The sequence below is a fragment of the Cervus elaphus genome, chromosome 24 (assembly GCF_910594005.1).
Source record: "Cervus elaphus chromosome 24, mCerEla1.1, whole genome shotgun sequence".
In the NCBI taxonomy this organism is placed as follows: Eukaryota; Metazoa; Chordata; class Mammalia; order Artiodactyla; family Cervidae; genus Cervus; species Cervus elaphus.
Genome location: NC_057838.1, coordinates 48,376,678 through 48,388,361, shown reverse-complemented (window position 1 = coordinate 48,388,361; position 11,684 = coordinate 48,376,678). Strand labels below are relative to the sequence as shown.

General features: G+C 43.4%; 1 non-coding gene across 1 annotated transcript; it reads left to right on the top strand.

Annotated features, from left to right (window-relative positions):
- The first annotated feature begins 8,049 nt into the window (after positions 1 to 8,049).
- LOC122683340 lies at positions 8,050 to 8,154 on the top strand. The gene has a single exon (XR_006337692.1). It is a non-coding gene; the product is annotated as a U6 spliceosomal RNA (small nuclear RNA).
- Positions 8,155 to 11,684: the final 3,530 nt, after the last annotated feature.

Genomic DNA, 11,684 nt, shown 5'->3' with positions numbered 1-11,684 from the left:
CTACTTCGTATTTACTGAGTGTTGGTAGAGGAGGAGAAGGATGAAAAATGGCCCTATCTACTTCTACCCTCATTAAGTAATCACAGACAGGGCAAGCTTGAAACCCCAGGCCCCGTGTGCACATTCTCTTGCTGGCTAACCTTCTTCCTGAGTTCTTTTTGCTTGTCTCCTTACCATCCTAAAGGAAATCAGTCCTGAATGTTCATTGGAAGGACTGATGTTGAAGCTGAAACTCCAATACTTTGGCCACCTGATGCGAAGAGCTGACTCATTTGAAAAGACCCAGATGCTGGGAAAGATTAAAGGCAGGAGGAGAAGGGGACGACAGAGAATGAGACGGTTGGATGGCATCACCGACTCAATGGACATGAGTTTGGGTAAATTCCGGGAGTTGGTGATGGAGAGGGAGGCCTGGCATTCTGGGCCATGGGGTCGCAAGAGTCCGACACAACTGAGCCACTGAACTGAACTGAACCTTACCAATATATTTTTAAAAAAAAATGAAAGACAGCCTTCAGAATGGGAGAAAAGAATAGCAAATGAAGCAACAGACAAAGGATTAATCTCAAAAATATACAAGCAACTCCTGCAGCTCAATTCCAGAAAAATAAATGACCCAATCAAAAAATGGGCCAAAGATCTAAACAGACATTTCTCCAAAGAAGACATACAGATGGCTAACAAACACATGAAAAGATGCTCAACATCACTCATTATCAGAGAAATGCAAATCAAAACCTCAATGAGGTATCAGTACACGCCAGTCAAAATGGCTGCTATCCAAAAGTCTACACGCAATAAATGCTGGAGAGGGTGTGGAGAAAAGGGAACCCTCTTACACTGTTGGTGGGAATGCAAACTAGTACAGCCGCTATGGAGAACAGTGTGGAGATTCCTTTAAAAACTGGAAATAGAACTGCCATATGACCCAGCAATCCCACTTCTGGGCATACACACCAAGGAAACCAGAACTGAAAGAGACACGTGTGCCCCAATGTTCATCGCAGCACTGTTTATAATAGCCAGGACATGGAAGCAACCTAGATGCCCATCAGCAGACGAATGGATAAGGAAGCTGGGGTACATATACACCATGGAATATTACTCAGCCATTAAAAGGAATTCATTTGAATCAGTTCTAATGAGATGGATGAAACTGGAGCCCATTATACAGAGTGAAGTAAGCCAGAAAGATAAACACCAATACAGTATACTAAAGCATATATATGGAATTTAGAAAGATGGTAATGATAACCCTACATGCAAGACAGAAAAAGAGACACAGATGTATAGAACAGACTTTTGGACTCTGTGGGAGAAGGCGAGGGTGGGATGATCTGAGAGAATAGCATTGAAACAAGTATACTATCAAGGGTGAAACAGATCACCAGCCCAGGTTGGATGCATGAGACAAGTGCTCAGGGCTGGTGCACTGGGAAGACTCAGAGGGATGGGATGGAGAGGGAGGTGGGAGGGGGGTTCAAGATGGGGAACACATGTAAATCCATGGCTGATTCATGTCAATGTATGACAAAAACCACTACAATATTGTAAAGTAATTAGCCTCCAACTAATAAAAATAAATGAAAAAATAAAAATTAAAATTAAAAAAATAATAATAATTTTAAAAAATGATACAACAAGAGTACTAACCTCACAGCATTGTTGAGAGAAATGAATTAAGACACCTAACAGTTTTACATGTTATAACAGGAGCCAACTGAGGGCTCATTGAAAGATCTGCTATTAAAAAACAGAAGATTGCAAGCCATGGTGTCCACTTGGCATGGATATTTCAGCTCAAATACCACCTCCCTTTGAGGCAGGAGATAGATGGGCCACAGGCTCAACAGTTTCTCCCCTGTGGGCAGAAACTCCATAAAAGCAGGATGATGGAAGAGGCTGGACCATGCCCAGGTAAGAGATAAAAGACTACATATTCCTCACTCTTGAAGTTAAGGAGGCCTCCCTGATTACACATGCGCTGAAAGGCCCCTCAGAGGTCAGAAGGAAGGGGGCGTCACCTCATAGTAAGTGATGTGACTTCCCATAGGCCTTTTCACTAGAATCCAGCTTGACTAAGAGGCGCGCATGCCCACATGGGAGGATCCTGAGATAAACCAAAGACTCAGAACCAGGCAAATCAAAGTGATTGGCCAAGGAAACCTGGAAGAAATGCCCCATAAAAGTGATTCAGACTATCACAAGGGCGAGACTCTCTCTCACCCCAGCCATGTGTCCAACCGCACGTATTGTACTTTAACTTATTTCACTACTTTCCATCTTTGTGGGAATTATTTTATGCAAAACTGAGGAGCTAGGGTCTTGTCACTGACTGTGGTTTAGTGGCTAGGATTCAGTACTCTGCCACGACCTGACCTCAATCTCTGGATGTGGAACTGAAGCCCCACTTCAAGATGCTGCAGGTTGAGGCCATCCAAGATCACTTACAAGAGAACTTTCCTGATCCCCTATGGTAACATCTCTCACACACACTCTCTCATTATGGCACATAGCATACGATGAAATGATCTCGTTTACCTGTTTGTCAAAAGAAGACATTCTTGTCCATGTCAAAAAGATAACTCTCCCAGTTTAGTATTTTTCCAGGTGAGACATTGAACTTGAGTGAAGAAAAGCAGCTTGCCTGGGGTAATGTAGCAAATTAGTGGCTAAGCCAGTCCACCTATACCCCTAATCCACAACAATAGGATAACACAGCTTATATATATATATACCCTCTGTATGTGAGGTATGTATTAGCTCAAGGGCAAGGTTTGGTTTGAGTTCCAGGCCAGAACTAGTGTGAAGCTAGTGAGGTCTTTGCCTGATGAGCAAAATTTATAGGAGCACCCACAAACTCAGTAATCAAGATTTTTAGGCAATAATTTAAGGAGCCAAAATTAATACAAAAAAGTCCATTATGAACAGAATGTCATTTTAAAGATAGGCTCCTACCCAACATGTACACATCCTTGTCTGAGTCACCTCACCCTAATCCTAGTCCTGGGAAAAATGCTTCAAAGACCAATCACCTCAACAGTCGACTCCCCTCTATGGCATTTTCTACTTACCCACCACCCACCATCACCCATGCTTGCAGAGGGCAAACTTCATGGCTCGTTCCTCTCTTTATTGCCCAGGCCTAGCACGGGTCTGGCCCATTGCAAATGCCTCACATTTGTTAACTGACGAAATAGAAGGCAGTAGCTTTGGTAGGGGTGGGGGCAGGGAGTATGAGCAAATCAAAGCCCAGTTATAATCAGTACTAGCCCAGGACGCTCACCTGGCCTTCTCAGCGGGTGACCACACAGCCATCTCTGCCCTGCACTGCATGTGGCCTTGTAACTGGTAGAAGCAGGTCAGGAGGGCAGTGTTCACACGGCAGCTATGGCCCATTTGCACTTTAATTATAAAGATGTTTGGTGAAGGTCAGTAACAAAACCAGTGCAGTACAAGCTGCTAGCAGATGGAGGGAATGATCTCCATTCAGAGGAACCAGCACCTTTTTCAAACTCCCTGGAAGGAACCACAGGGGCCGGGGCAGTACCCCTGCCTCATGTCTTGCTCCTGGGTAGGTGTGGGTGGTGGAGGAGGCAATGCCCTGGGGACACATGGTTTGAGTTTTTCTGGACCTTGACTTTTGTTACTTAATCAAAGAGGAGGAAAGATGTACGTGGTCTCCACACATTTATCAGAACACACCACATGCACAAGACCCAATCCCACTGTACAAAGAGGGTGCCGAGAGTGTTTGCTCTCCCACCTGCCATAAAAGCATCTCTTTGTGGATAGGTCCCCCTGGGTCCGTCTCTTCAGAGCAAGAACAGGTTTTCCCAGAACTTATTTATAATACACCGGAGGCTCACTTATGAGCGGCAGTATCTTACTTATCTATTCAACAACCACTTTATCTTGCTCAGGAAGATAAAGCTTAGTAACCCAGGAAGGAAAATGTACTCTCACTGGCAGCTATACATGAACAGTAGACAATTTTATTTTGCTTTATCACCGCATTTGCCCTTCACAGACATCTTTGATGTATGTTCCTTCTTCATCTCTCAAGGCAATACAATTACTAACAGAACTTGAAGAAATCATCCTCCAGAACTACGGACATGGGCAGATGCCTTTGCTATACTATGAAGCAGAAATACAAAACCAGTGTAAACTGTTGGGTTTTAACTAGTCTTAAAAGGCGTGCATCAAGAAACTGGAAAGAAACACAAAATCTTACAAGGGATTGATGGTGAAATGATATATTTTTTTCTTTTTGCCTTTTAAATGTGCATATGGCTCATTTTATAGTCAGAAATGTAAACTTACTTACCTAGATTGAGAATTGTGTCCTTGTTGTCTGAAGCCTTCTAACATCAAATGTGGATCAAGTGAAGCAAAGGGCTGTTTATCTCTCCTTCTCTTGCTCTACATGTGCCTGTCTTTCACATTTTGACTTTTACATTTTTTTCTTGTCTAAGGCTGTGTCTGTTAAACCAAGTGAAGCCACTGATGCCCTCTTCCTACACAAGTGCAGGAAACCTCAGGGATCTGTCCACATAGTACTGTCTAAGATAGAGAAGAACAACACAACATCTCAGCACGGCCTCCCCCATGTGCATATTTCTTTCTAGTACTTCCTAGAAACAATTCTAAGTGTTTCAACAGGGCTAAAATCTCCACGAACAGCAGCCAATACTTAGAAGTTCCATCGAAGTATCTTCCTAATCAAAAGTCTACAAATAATATTTTGAAAAAAACCATGTAAAGTCATGTGTGGTGAGGGTTTGGATGGAAGTAACTAGAGACACAGTGCTCTCTTGCAGGGCGATTATATGAGACTTTTCCTTTCTTCCCAATGCACATGCTTCTGAGGTCTACAAATTTTCTTGTATGAGCATGAAACTGACATAATCATCAGAAAAAATTAAATCAAGAGAGAAGTGGAATAAAAAGTATTGGCAGGCTAAATATTTCACAGGGCTTTAAATCATTTTAGATTTATCAATCTAATATGTATAAAGCAAAAATGTTGGAAATGATAAAAAGTGCTACACTAGGCAGTCAACATCTTTCTCTTTGAAAAGCCTTAGGATTCTGCAGAGACACTGGCCCAGCTTAACCTAAAATTTAAATTACAAAAAAAGCACAAATATGTGGTAAATGGATAGTCATGACAGTGTTGTTTCTAAGAAGGAAAAGAAAAATCACACACAATCTAAATATTTGTCAGACAACCTGTTAAATAAGTAGTAGTGTGTCCTTGCAATGGAATTCTACCCTGACATTAAAAATGAAGTTGTAGGACATGTATCTTGTTCCATTTGGAAAGCAGGTTATAAAATTAGCAATATGAATTCTTGTTTACAAAAGATTTTGGGTACCTGTTACACTTTCAAAAATACACATATATTTGAATATTGGAAAGTCTCCAGACTGTAATAAAAAATACTATAAACTGTGATCAGTTGTTTTGAGGTTTGAGTTTCAAGTGATTTACAGTTTCTCTTTTGCTCATCTAATTTTTATAAAATAAGTGTACACTCCTTGTACAATAAATAAAGGTAAAAATATAAAATGTATAAATAGTTACATAGCTTTTCAAAGTTCTAGAAGATTAGGAGGTTCTAAGTGGTAGAATATAAATGGTTTTTAACCTACCTATTCTGTTTCTATAAGAAACATGTATTGTTTTGAATTAAGAGGCTTTTGAATTTGAAAATATGATGGATTTTATTTTATTATTTTTTTATGATGGATTTTAAATATGCACACATAATTGCCTTGTAAGACAAATAGCAGTATGCTGGGGAAGTGGAATTTCAGGTTTTATGTCTTTGCAATTGTCTAAGTTTCTCCCCATGACATGTATGTCTTTTGTAATCACAGAAAAAAATGTTTTTGTTTTCTTTTCTTCTAACACTCCCTTCAACCATGCACGTGAGGCTTTGTAATACTATATTCCTCATTTCCCTAGTATCCTTATAAAAAGCACAGAGATGCAACGCTGACTTTTTAAATGATACCTTGCACTTAGATAGCAGTCTACTGTTTGCAAAGTACATTCATAAATATCACATCCCAACCCCGAGACTCCGAGGAAGGGTAGAAGAGGAAACAGATGCTCGCCAAGGTGTGTGATCTGCCATCACCTTATGCTGTTAAGAGAGGTGGCTGCAGAAAGAATGAAGCCTAGCTCTGTTATCCCAGGTTCTCCTGATCTGTTCCTACCTTTGGGGATGACTTTCCACTAAAGCTGTCTCTCTCCCACTCACACATCCACACAAACACACACAGAGTGTTCAGGTTTCCTCACACACCTGAGAAGGATGGGGTGCATCCAAGGGGGCATCTCTACGTTACCCAAAGCATGCTTGAAGGACCAGTATGTTGCAGAAGGTGAGTGAACATCCTTCTCCTTCGACTACCTTTGTTTCCACTTCCTCCCCAGTTGCTTTTCCCCTCTGCTCACCTTCAAGGCTGCCCCTTGCTCTCAAGTCGTGGTTACACTGTTTTCCTGTCACACCTTTGGTCACAGGAACAGGAATCTGAAAAGGAGAGTAAAGGAGCTTCCTGGTATTTCACCAGTTGCCTTACTCTGTGCTTGAAAAGCATCCTGCAAATGAGGATAGTAGTTTGATATAGGAACTGGTATTTCTCTCAATCCTAAGTCAAAAATAAAATCAATAATAAAAGTCAATAATAAGTCAATAAAAGTCAATAATAAAATCAATAATAAAAGTCAATAAAAGTCAAAAATAAAATCTAACCCCAATTCCCGCCCTCCTACTTATGGCCTCTTCACCTCACCAAGATACAGAATTATCCAGTGGTTCTCAACCTTTGCAGGCTTATACTTTCTGATAGTAGACACTCAGAGGGCTCACTTGAAGGAATTAGACACTCAAGACAAGACTAATGGGTCAGCAATCAGGACAAAGCAATCGCTCTTACAAGGAAAGGCCCACGGCTACCCTTTTCCTCTTTAGCACTAACCAGCTTGGATGGAACAGAGTGTATCAAACTTGGCTGCACCCTAAGAATGACTTGGGGAAATCCTAAGAATCCCAGTGCCCAGGTCACACTCCAGGCCAACAAAATCAGAGTCTCCCAGGGTATGACTCAGTCACCAGCATTTTATGAACTCCCCCTGTGATTTCAGCCTGCAGTCACAAAGCAGAACCACTGACTCTGTGACTCTTCAGGCAAAGGCTTGTCACAGGCAGCTTGTCTGGCTGTGATCTGCACCTGCTCTGCTTTTTTCCTTCCTTTCAGAAGCTGTGCCCAGCTTTGTAGCCATTGGAATAAGCTGCTCAACATCCAGGTAACGGGTGACAACATACCTAAAGAGGGCGGGCCCGGGTTTCTAGGGAACCTTGTGTTTGCTATGCTCGGGTATAGACAACCAAGCATGGAGCAAATAGGACAGAGCTGAGCTCTGCTCCAAAGGAGTAAAAGGCTGGGAGGAGGCTGGGGTTGGTGATAGAGGACAGTCTCCTTACCGGCTGTGCATTCAGGTTTTCAGGGGGAGATGTATACCTAATGAGGACTCTTCAAGGGAAACGTGGCACAGTGCCTGATGCAGCCCTCACCCCAAGACATAAGGCATCTTCCATAAAATATCTGCAGGTACTCGGCATACTGAGATCCTGGGAAGGGGCTGAGCTTTGTGGCAAGGCTGGTCAAGTGCCGACTCTGAGCTGACTGCTGGTGACAAGGAGGCAGCCTATACCTGGGCTTCAAGAGTCAAAACTCACTCAGCAACACTAACGAAGCTCATGGGTTAGATTGTGTTGGAGCGTGTGTGCTGGGCTCAGGGCCACCTGATGGAGGGAGACCCACTGGCTAGAGACCTGGGTAAGGTTACCAGTCAAGGTGACTTTTGTGCTCCAATTCAGTAGCCTCTGTAAACACAGAGAACAATCAAATCCACGATGTTTGTGAAAGAAACGTGCTGAGTCACTTCATTTGTGTCCAACTCTTTGCAACCCCATGGACTGTAGCCCACCAGGCTCCTCTGTCCATGGGATTTCCCAGGCAAGAATACTGGAGTGCTCACTTCGGCAGCACATAACTAAAACTGGAATGATACAGAGAAGATTAGCATGGCCCCTGTGCAAGGATGACATGCAAATTCATGAAGCGTTCCATATTTTTTTGAAAGAGACACATGCACCCCAATGTTCATCGCAGCACTGTTTATAATTGCCAGGTCATGGAAGCAACCTAGAAGCCCATCAGCAGATGAACGGATAAGAAAGCTGTGGTACATATACACAATGGAATATTACTCAGCCATTAAAAAGAATTCATTTGAATCAGTTCTAATGAGATGGATGAAACTGGAGCCCATTATACAGAGTGAAGTAAGCCAGAAAGATAAACACCAATACAGTATACTAACACATATATATATGGAATTTAGAAAGATGGTAACGATAACCCTATATGCAAAACAGAAAAAGAGACACAGATGTACAGAACAGACTTTTGGACTCTGTGGGAGAAGGCGAGGGTGGGAAGTTCTGAGAGAATAGCATTGAAACAAGTATACTATCAAGGGTGAAACAGATCGCCAGCCTAGGTTGGATGCATGAGACAAGTGCTCAGGGCTGGTGCGCTGGGAACACCCAGAGGGATGGGATGGGGAAGGAGGCGGGAAGGGGGATCGGGATGGGGAATACACGTAAATCCATGGCTGATTCATGTCAATGTATGGCAAAAACCACTACAATATTGTAAAGTAATTAGCCTCCAACTAATAAAAATAACTGAAAAAAAAAAAATACTGGAGTGGGTTGCTGTTTCCTTCTCCAGGGGATGTTCCTGATCCAGGGATTAAACCCGCATCTCCTGTGTCTCCTGCACTGCAGGCGGGTTCTTTACCCACTGAGCCATCAGGAAAGCCCTAGAGCCTCCAATTCCCCCCAGATGGCATAGATTTCATGTCTACCATTTACTGTTGGTTTCTCAACAGACAAACAAATTGTTCAAAGGCCCAAAATGCTTCAGAGAGTTAAGTTATCATGTCGGTGACCCAGAATTTTAGTGTTTTGTAACGGCTTCATCAAGTGGACCCAATTTTTCAAGATTTCAACCAACTGCCTTCTCTTATCTACCATTTTCATGAACTCTTCCCTCTTAAACTAGCACCTCCCCCCCCCCAAAAAAAATATCAAACACCTGATCTCATATCTTGAAAAAATACTTTCTTGAATCTTTCTAGCTGGGAAAGTTGCCTCTTTTCTCTAGGCCAGCAGTTTTCAACCCAAGCTGCAGGTAAGAATAACCTGAGGAGTTATCTGCTTTCATATGTCATAACTGGCCCCATCCCAGTCTCTTAAATAAGTGATTCCTGAGGTGAGACTTAAAAATGGAGAGTGTTAAAGCTCTCCAAGTGAGTTTGAAGTCCACTCAGGTTGAAAACCTCGAATCCATGTTTTCCCCCACGATTTCTTTCCTCATTTGCCTAGATTCCCCTTCCTTCTGCCAACTACGTCATCCTCATCCTCCACTTCCCCCATTCTCTGTACTCAAAGTAGAGAGTACGCTGCTTCTCTGTGGGTGACAGAGGAGGGAGACACAGATCAGGTTGATGCTTTGAATTCCTTGTTCTCCAAAGGTGATGTCAGCAACCAGCAGCCTTGAAATTACTACCTGGAAACTCACTTAGATGACATAATCCTGCTAACTCAGAACCTGGATTTACACAAAATCTGCAAGTGGTATGAATGCACATTGAAATTTGAGAAGCAATGCTCTAATTAACACATGGCCCCACATCCTCATCACAGGACCACCCTGAAGCACCGGGACTGGAATTCTATGCTCCAAACCCTCAGGCCCTCGAGGTACTGATTCTGCATGAAGCCCTGTCCTACATATGCTGCCATAGACACCGATTCACTTCATTCTTATGACAGCTCTGTGAGGTTGGTTTATTATTATTATCCCTAAATGAAAGAAAACAGGGCTCAGAGAAGTGACATGGTTTGTCTAAGCTAATAAGTGACAGGGGCTTCCCTGGAGACTCAGTGGTAAAGAATCCTGCCAATGCAGGAGATGTGGGTTCGGTCCCTGGGTGAGGAAGATCCCCTGGAGAAGGACAATGACAACCCACTCTAGTATTCTTGCCTGGAACATCCCATGGACAGAGAAGCCTGGAGGGGTACAGTCCATGGAGCCACAAAGAGTCAGACATGACTTACTGACTAAACAGCAACAAGTGACAGAGTTGAGATTCTGGTAGAGGTCTGTTTGATCTCAAAGTTGGTTCTCTTTACAACAAAGCAGAAAGTCAGGAGCTTCTCCCAGAATCAGGCAGGCACACAGAGCAGGTGAGATGGTTCATGCCTTCCTAGCCCGTCTTGCTTTGCATGGAAACTTGCTAGATCCCCTCTCTAATGACACCAGAGAAGGTGAGATGAGCTGTCCTGCTCCAGCGATGCATCACTGTCTCACCTTGGAAACGACCAAAAGGAGAGTTAAAATGGTGTTCACAGCACCGCTGAGAACCCTCCAGAGAGCATGGTCTATTTGGCTCCTTCCTGGCAGAATTCTCCTGGATATGGAGCTCATTTCCTCTTCAGCAGAGAATCAGGTCTCTTGAGTATTAAAGCTTATACTTGTCTTTCGTGTTCTCTCCTCCAAGCCAAAAAATCATCAAACCAGATGGCCCTTTCTCTGTCGTGAGCAGGAGAAGCACAGTTTAAAGCAGTTGTAAAAAAAAAAAAAAAAGAAAAGAAAAACAACTGGAACTGAGTTTTGAACAGTGAACCGTCCCACCTAGCATATAACCAGGTCTGTATATGGCAGCCAAGGTGCTAAGTGAAATCACTTGCTCTCTGGCCCACAAAGCCACTTCTTTCATCTTTTAAACAGGATAATCAATGCCTTGAAAACAAGATCTCAGCAGAGGCCCCTGGCATTCCTTGAGCTTCTAAAATGGATGAGGAGTAGACTGAATTGTCCTTTCTTCAGAAAGGTGGTTGCCAAGACACATGTCTGTGTTAGTCATGGCAGCCCAGCTGGTCAAACAGTAACCCTCACAGGCCATTGCAAAGAGCTGTTTATCTCCTGCTCACATCACAATCCAAGGCAAGGGGTGGCGGTGTGGGGATGGGTGGGGGAGGGACCCATGTTGGTTCCACCCAGACATCCAGGCCTATGATTCTTCTAACACCTGCATCTGCCATCCTGCGGAGGTGCACAGTCCAATAACAAGTCAGAAGTCATACGCGCCATTTAAACGAAAAGTAAAAATTCACTTCCTCAGTCGTACTAGCCACAGTCCAATTCTCAAGAGCCTCATAAGACTAGAAGCCCCTGTATTGGACAGCGCAGAACGGAAGCTTTCCATCATTCCAGAAAGTTTTATTGGACAACCTGCTCTGAACCTTAGGGCCCTTCACTGGACTGTCTGCATCTGACCTGCAGGCAAGGAACAGGTGACATTGACAAAGGTCAGTGAGGAAGACTCAGATCAGATGTGGGAACTGTGGACACATTTCCTCCCAGTTCCACCTGTAAGAACATAAGACAGGGTCTACCTACAGCAGGGGAGCTGGGAAGTGACAAGCAGCTCTGTGCCCAGGCAGAATCACAGAGTCATTGACCTGGGTGAGGCTGGGCATCCTGGTCCTGGGAGCCTTCTCGGACGTGCACCACTCCATTCCTTGTGTTTCTGG